Raw genomic sequence first — 6144 nt, 5'->3', positions numbered from 1 at the left:
AGCGAAGAGCTTCTTATGATTTGTCTGCCTCTCTGATGTCATCTTATTTTATTTTTTCTTCCCTTCCCCTAAGTTCATCTGCTTTGTTTCTTAAATTCCACATATGAGTGAAATCATATGGTATTTGTCTTTCTCTGACTGGTTTATTTCCCTTACCATAATACCCTGTAGTTCCAGCCATGTATTGCAAATGGCAAGATTTCATTCTTTTTCATGGCTGAGTAATATACCACTGTATACATGATTTGTGATTTTAATAACATTGCCTCTAGTATTAATCATTAAGAATGTTGATTCATTTTAAGGTTGATTTCTTCAAACCACGTTAAACAAATATTTTTAAATTGTTGGTTTCTAAAGAAGTTCCTAAAAATCATGTTGGGTAGTGAGTAATCTCAGATAGCTTTTGGAAATCTTTGAAGACTACTACACAATTTTAAAATTTGACTAATTATTGTAATAGATTAAGATTTCCCCATATTGAATTATGTCTGCATGGATAATGAACTTAATCTCAAAGGAATCAGGCTGAAATATCTTTACTTCCATTTTACCAGGTTTTATGGGTTGAAATATATTCCAAAAGAGAATATGTTCATGTCTACCTGGAACCTGTGAATTGACCTCTTTTGGAAATAGGGTTTTTGCTGATATAATTGAGTTAAGATGAGGTCATTAGGGTGGGCCTTAATCCAAAAGGACTGGTGTTTGTTTGTTTGTTTGTTTTAAGGTTTTATTTATTTATTTGACACAGAGAGAGAGAGTATGAGTGGAGAGAGGGATGAAGGGAGAGGCAGAAGCAGACTCCCTGCTGAGTGGGGAGCAAACTTGAGACTGGATCCCAGGACCTTGAGATCATAACCTGAGCCAAAGGCAGACGCTAAACTGACTGACCCACCCAGGCGCCCCATGTCTGGTGTCCATTTAAGATGAGAAGAAACAACACAGACACAGACATCTATAGAAGGAAGATGATGTAAAGGGAGTACCCCAGGTGTCTCTGTTGGCAGAGACTGGAATGAGGTGTCTACAAACCAAAGAGCATCAAGGACGGCTGGCAACCACCAGGAGCAAGGAGAAAGTTCTAGAACAGATTCTCCTCTACAGCTCTCAGAGGGAGCACCATCCTGCTGATACCTTAATTTCAGACTTCTAGCCTCCCAAACTGTAAACAGTACCTTTCTGTTGTTTTAAGCCACTCACCTTAGGAACTTAGTTACAACAATCCCAGGAAACCAATATATAAGGCATCACCTTAAATGCCAAGCAACCAATGCCTTTATCAAGAGCCACCCTGTTTTGTCAAAATAATGCCTCATAATTTATTCTCAAAGAAGTAAGGTTGAGCAATAATCACTAGTTCTGACTTCCTCTTTTTTACTTTTCAGAAAAGTGATAATAAGTCTCTATTGGGAGAGCAAATTCAGTATTGGCAAATGCTACATAATTTTGTTCTGGAACATGCCATTTTCTATTTTAAAAAATGAGACTAATTTCACAACGTTTTTGTCATCTTGTCTGGAATGGACGCATCTTGTTTGTGGCTAGTTCTTTCAAATGAAGGCTTGGTTTTGAAAACATACTATAGCAGTGGTTGGAGAAATCCTGTCCTTATTCTTCTGTGAACCCCAACCCATGACCTGCCAGTATTGTGTGGATATTGCTTGGGTGAGGAAAAGAAACACTTGGAAAATCCCCAACTCAGAAGTCCTGTTTTGATAGGGGCAGAGACAGTCGCACTTGATGAATCACATTCCAGAACATTCTCCAGTTTTTCTTTCAAGCTCTTTTCTTGAGAGCTCTTTCTAGTGGAGAGTCTCTCTTCCAGTGATCATGTCTGACTCCACTGATCATCAGTGACTCCACTTCAATACTCACTGGGTTAAATGTCACAGGAAGCCCAGGAAATCGCGCATTCTCTCCCCCAGGGCAAGGAAGGAGCGAAACAAAGCATGGGTAAGAACAAGCGAGTTGCTCAGCGAAGGGGGATTGTAAATTTTGATTCCCATTTTCTAACCCCCATGTCTAGACATTGTCACATCCACCTCCTCTGAACTATGTGCCTCCGTTTCCCCTTCTCACCCCCCAAAGGCCCCTGGATGAGGCCTGTGAGCCTTCCTCTGGGGAGGCTGCCGTCCCTCCTTGGCTGGCCTTCCTGGGCACGGTTTTTTTCAGCACCTGATTTTGTGGCCATATTCATCTTCCTTAAAAACATTTTAAAAGCATCCTTCCACTCTTGAAACCTTGAATTAATATTTATTGGGAGCTTATGTTGGGCAAGATGCTGTGCCTTACTGAGACACCATACAGTTTCAAAAAACGTTTGAAAAAAAGTTTCAATAAACATTTGATGTTTACAATGCTTTGCATGATATAGAGAGTTAGGAGCTTATTTTAAAAAAAAAATAACAAGTAAATAAAACATTGTTGAAACCTCTTTTTTTTCCCCCAACTTCACACTTAAACTGAGATATGATAACAGTGCGGACACACGCATATCCTATTTTAAACCTTTCACTTGAACACTTGCTAGAACACTTGCTAAATGAGTATATGATGGAAATGTTTCTAACTGTTTGCTGTGTGAATCATTAGAACCGTGTTACCTCACTCAATACCCCAAGAAGTCACTTTCCTAGAAAGTTCTCTTTCGTTTCATGTGATTTCTGCAAATACACTTGTGGACTTTAGAAATAGGAAGTAAGTGGGGACAGAGTCAATCAGATTTAGCAACAGCACTGGAAGTTAAAATCATGTTTTGGGAAAACGTGTTTTCTAGAATAGTGCGATTCGTAGGATGGTCTGCAGACTGGCCAGCCCATCCGCTCTTCATTACCAGTCATAAAAGAGAATATATGGCATACACTGGAATGTAAATTCTGATAAACCAACCAAGTGACTACACACACTGTTTGGGCCAACTGGTTTTTGTTTGTTTGTTTGTTTGTTTGTTTTGGTAGTACGACTTTCTAAAGAAAGAGAACAAGTTGATTACATCATTCCATCACAAGTTCCTCAAGTAACACTGTCACAGAAGAGGTTGAGTCTTCTCAGGAAAAGCTTTATGTTTTCTGGGAATCTTGTGTCAAACTGAACAAGGGTCCCTGAGTTCACAACTCACAGTTATCATGGTCTTCATCCTATGGTACAGTAATGGTCTTTTTAAAACCCCACAAAGGATTTATGTAGTATCGATTTAGTATCTATTTGTTAGTTATAAACATAGCCCATGTAAGCCATAAAAAGGAATGATATTCTGATGCATGTTAACACATGGATGGACCTTGAACCTTATGCTAAGTAAAAGACATGGTCATAAAAGGAAAAATATTGTACAAGTCCACCTATACGAGGTGGAGTAGTCAGAATCGTAGAGATGAGAAACGGAGTAGAGGTTACTGGGGGCCAGGAAAGGAGAAGTGGGCGGTTATTGCCTAATTGTTTCTGTTTGGCATGGTGGGGGTTTTTGTTTGGGATGATGAAACAGTTCTGGAAATCATGGTGATGAGTGTACAACATTGTGAATGTACTTGACACTACTGAACTGTACATTTAAAAAGGGCTAAAATATGGAGCACCTGGGTGGCTCAGTGGGTTAAAGCGTCTGCCTTCAGCTCAGGTCATGATCCCAGGGTCCTGGGATCGAGCCCCATATCGGGCTCTCTGCTTAGCAGGGAGCCTGCTTCCTCCTCTCTCTCTCTCTCTGCCTGCCTCTCTGCCTACTTGTGATCTCTGTCAAATAAATAAATAAAATTTTTTAAAAAGGGCTAAAATAGTAAGTTTTATGTTATTATATTTTATCCAAAAAAAATATAAAATTGTACGTATCAGTTGAAAAAAATGCAAATAATGTACACATACATAAGGGAAACAGTGAATGAGAGAGGTAATCCTTCCCCCAGTCCCTAAAACCACAGAAGAACATCCCAGGAGATTTTGGAACTACTCAAAGGGGCATGGAGAGAGGTTGAGAACGGTCCAAGCAGAACGGCTGCATGATCTGGGCTTGGAAGAGCAAGGGCAGAAGTAGGGAGATAGGATGTTTCCTGTGGAGGCTCACCTGTTGCTCAAGACTGTACCTTTTGGTGAAATCCAGTAAGAAAAAGGCCCACACCAAGATCGAGATGCCTCTCCTCCAGTATCAGGACACACTGAGGGTATCCAGGGAAAGAAAGGACATGAGACATTTCTAATCGTCTCCATTTTAAAATGATATAGGTTGAATTGTCTAGATAGCAAAACTCAGTTTTTGGCCCCACTGTGGAAAGGAAATAATTAAAATGGAAAATGAGTCTGAAGTGAGTAATACAAAATAAGCATCCTAAACGGTGTGAAGTGTCCCACACCACGTGGCAAGGCCTCTACCCTCAGGACGCACTCCCTGCTCCTACCTTGATAAGGCAAAGCATGGAGACAACAATTATCCCCTAGGATGGTTTAGGACTACTCAAAGTAGAGAGGTGAATGGGACCGCCTCCAAATCAGCCATATGTCATCTCTGTCTCATAGCACATCGAGCTCTGTTTCTAAAGTAAAACTGATTTGAAACTGTGATATTATCAGAAACCTTTAATATAAAGCTAGGTAGTGATTACGGAGAATTTTACTGTGCTGGCTTTATCATGAATGGGAAGCCTGGTCATGGGATTGTGTTGGTTGTAAAGAACAGTGAAGACCCACGCAGCCTAGCTCAGGTAAGTATTGTAGGGATTCACACGGAGTGAACGGAGATAGGCCGTAGGAATCTAAGAACAAGAACCTCAGGTAGGCTACCCTTTGCTGATATCAGCACCACAAGATGCTTGGGGATAAGAGGTGGCTTGGGTACTGAGGCTTGGGAGCTGGGTTGCTTCCCGCCAGACACCACCATTCACTGCCTTGGCTCCTCTGTGTTCTTTCTCCATCTCACTCTTTACCTGAACACACCTGTTTCATTCCTTTATTCTGTGCTATACATATTTTTAAACTTCTTGTTTGTGTTTCTCCTCAGCTAAGCATGAGCCATGGAAAGCCGTTTCTTAGTCGGCTCAGGCTGCTGTAACAAAAATACCACAGAAGGAGTGGCTTCAACCAACGACATTAAGTTCTCACAGTTGCGGAGGCTGGGAAGTCCTAGATCAAGAAGCTGGTGGAGGTGGTGTCTGGTGAGGACCTGCTCCCTGATTCATAGATGACCACTTTCATGCTGTGTGCTCACGTGGTAGACAGAGCTAGCTAGCTCTGTGGTCTCTTCTAAGAGCACCGATCTCACAATGAGGCCTGTACCCTCATGATCTAATTACTTTCAAAGGCCCTACTTTCCTATACCATCACACTGGTATCAGGGTTTCAACATACGAACGGGACGGAGGGAGGATGAATACAAACATTCCGTCTCTAAAATTCCACCTTCCCTTCCCATGTCAAGTCAGTTTGGCTCCAGTGCATTTTGGGTTAATGATCCTAGCTTGCTATGGAAAAGTAAATGACATGGAGAGATTTTAGGCCAACAGACAGGGATTATTACTGACCCATTTGTATAACACTGACCTTGGGCACATTACTTGACCTCCTTGTGCTTCCTTTTCTTCATTTGAACGATGGGAATTATTGCACAGGTTGTGGCGAAGCGTATGTGAGTTAGTACATAAAAAGTGATAAGAGTGGCTGGTAAGCACTCAGTAAATTTCCACTGACCTGTCCCCCACCCCGGTCCCCATTCCATTTAGGGTAAAGAATACAATTTGTTTATGTGACGCACAAAACCCAGCATCATCTAGCATCAGCTGATGCCTGCATCCCCTGTGTCCAATCCCCAAGGGTGCCATCTCCTTCCAAAACACAGGCCTTGCCCACCCTCTGACTGGAAGGTTCTTTTCTCCTCTCACCACCAAATTGTCTCCCACTCAGGGTTCCAACCTCAACTCAACTGTTCCTTCCTCTGGAAAACCTTTGATCTCACTGTCTTGGCCAAACCATGCTCTATTCTGCCCCCTAATAGTTCTTACGGAAATTGAGCTGTGACATCTGTGACATTTGATCCTGTCTGCCTCTCCCTTAGCCCAATGGCTCCACCATGGCATATACCCTCCGTTCTATCCACCATTTCATTGCTAGCACCTAATGCAATACCTTTCATGTTGATCCTCAAAAATATGTTGGAGG

The sequence above is a fragment of the Mustela lutreola genome, chromosome 6 (assembly GCF_030435805.1).
Source record: "Mustela lutreola isolate mMusLut2 chromosome 6, mMusLut2.pri, whole genome shotgun sequence".
Lineage (NCBI taxonomy): Eukaryota > Metazoa > Chordata > Mammalia > Carnivora > Mustelidae > Mustela > Mustela lutreola.
Note: the sequence above shows the minus strand (reverse complement) of the source record.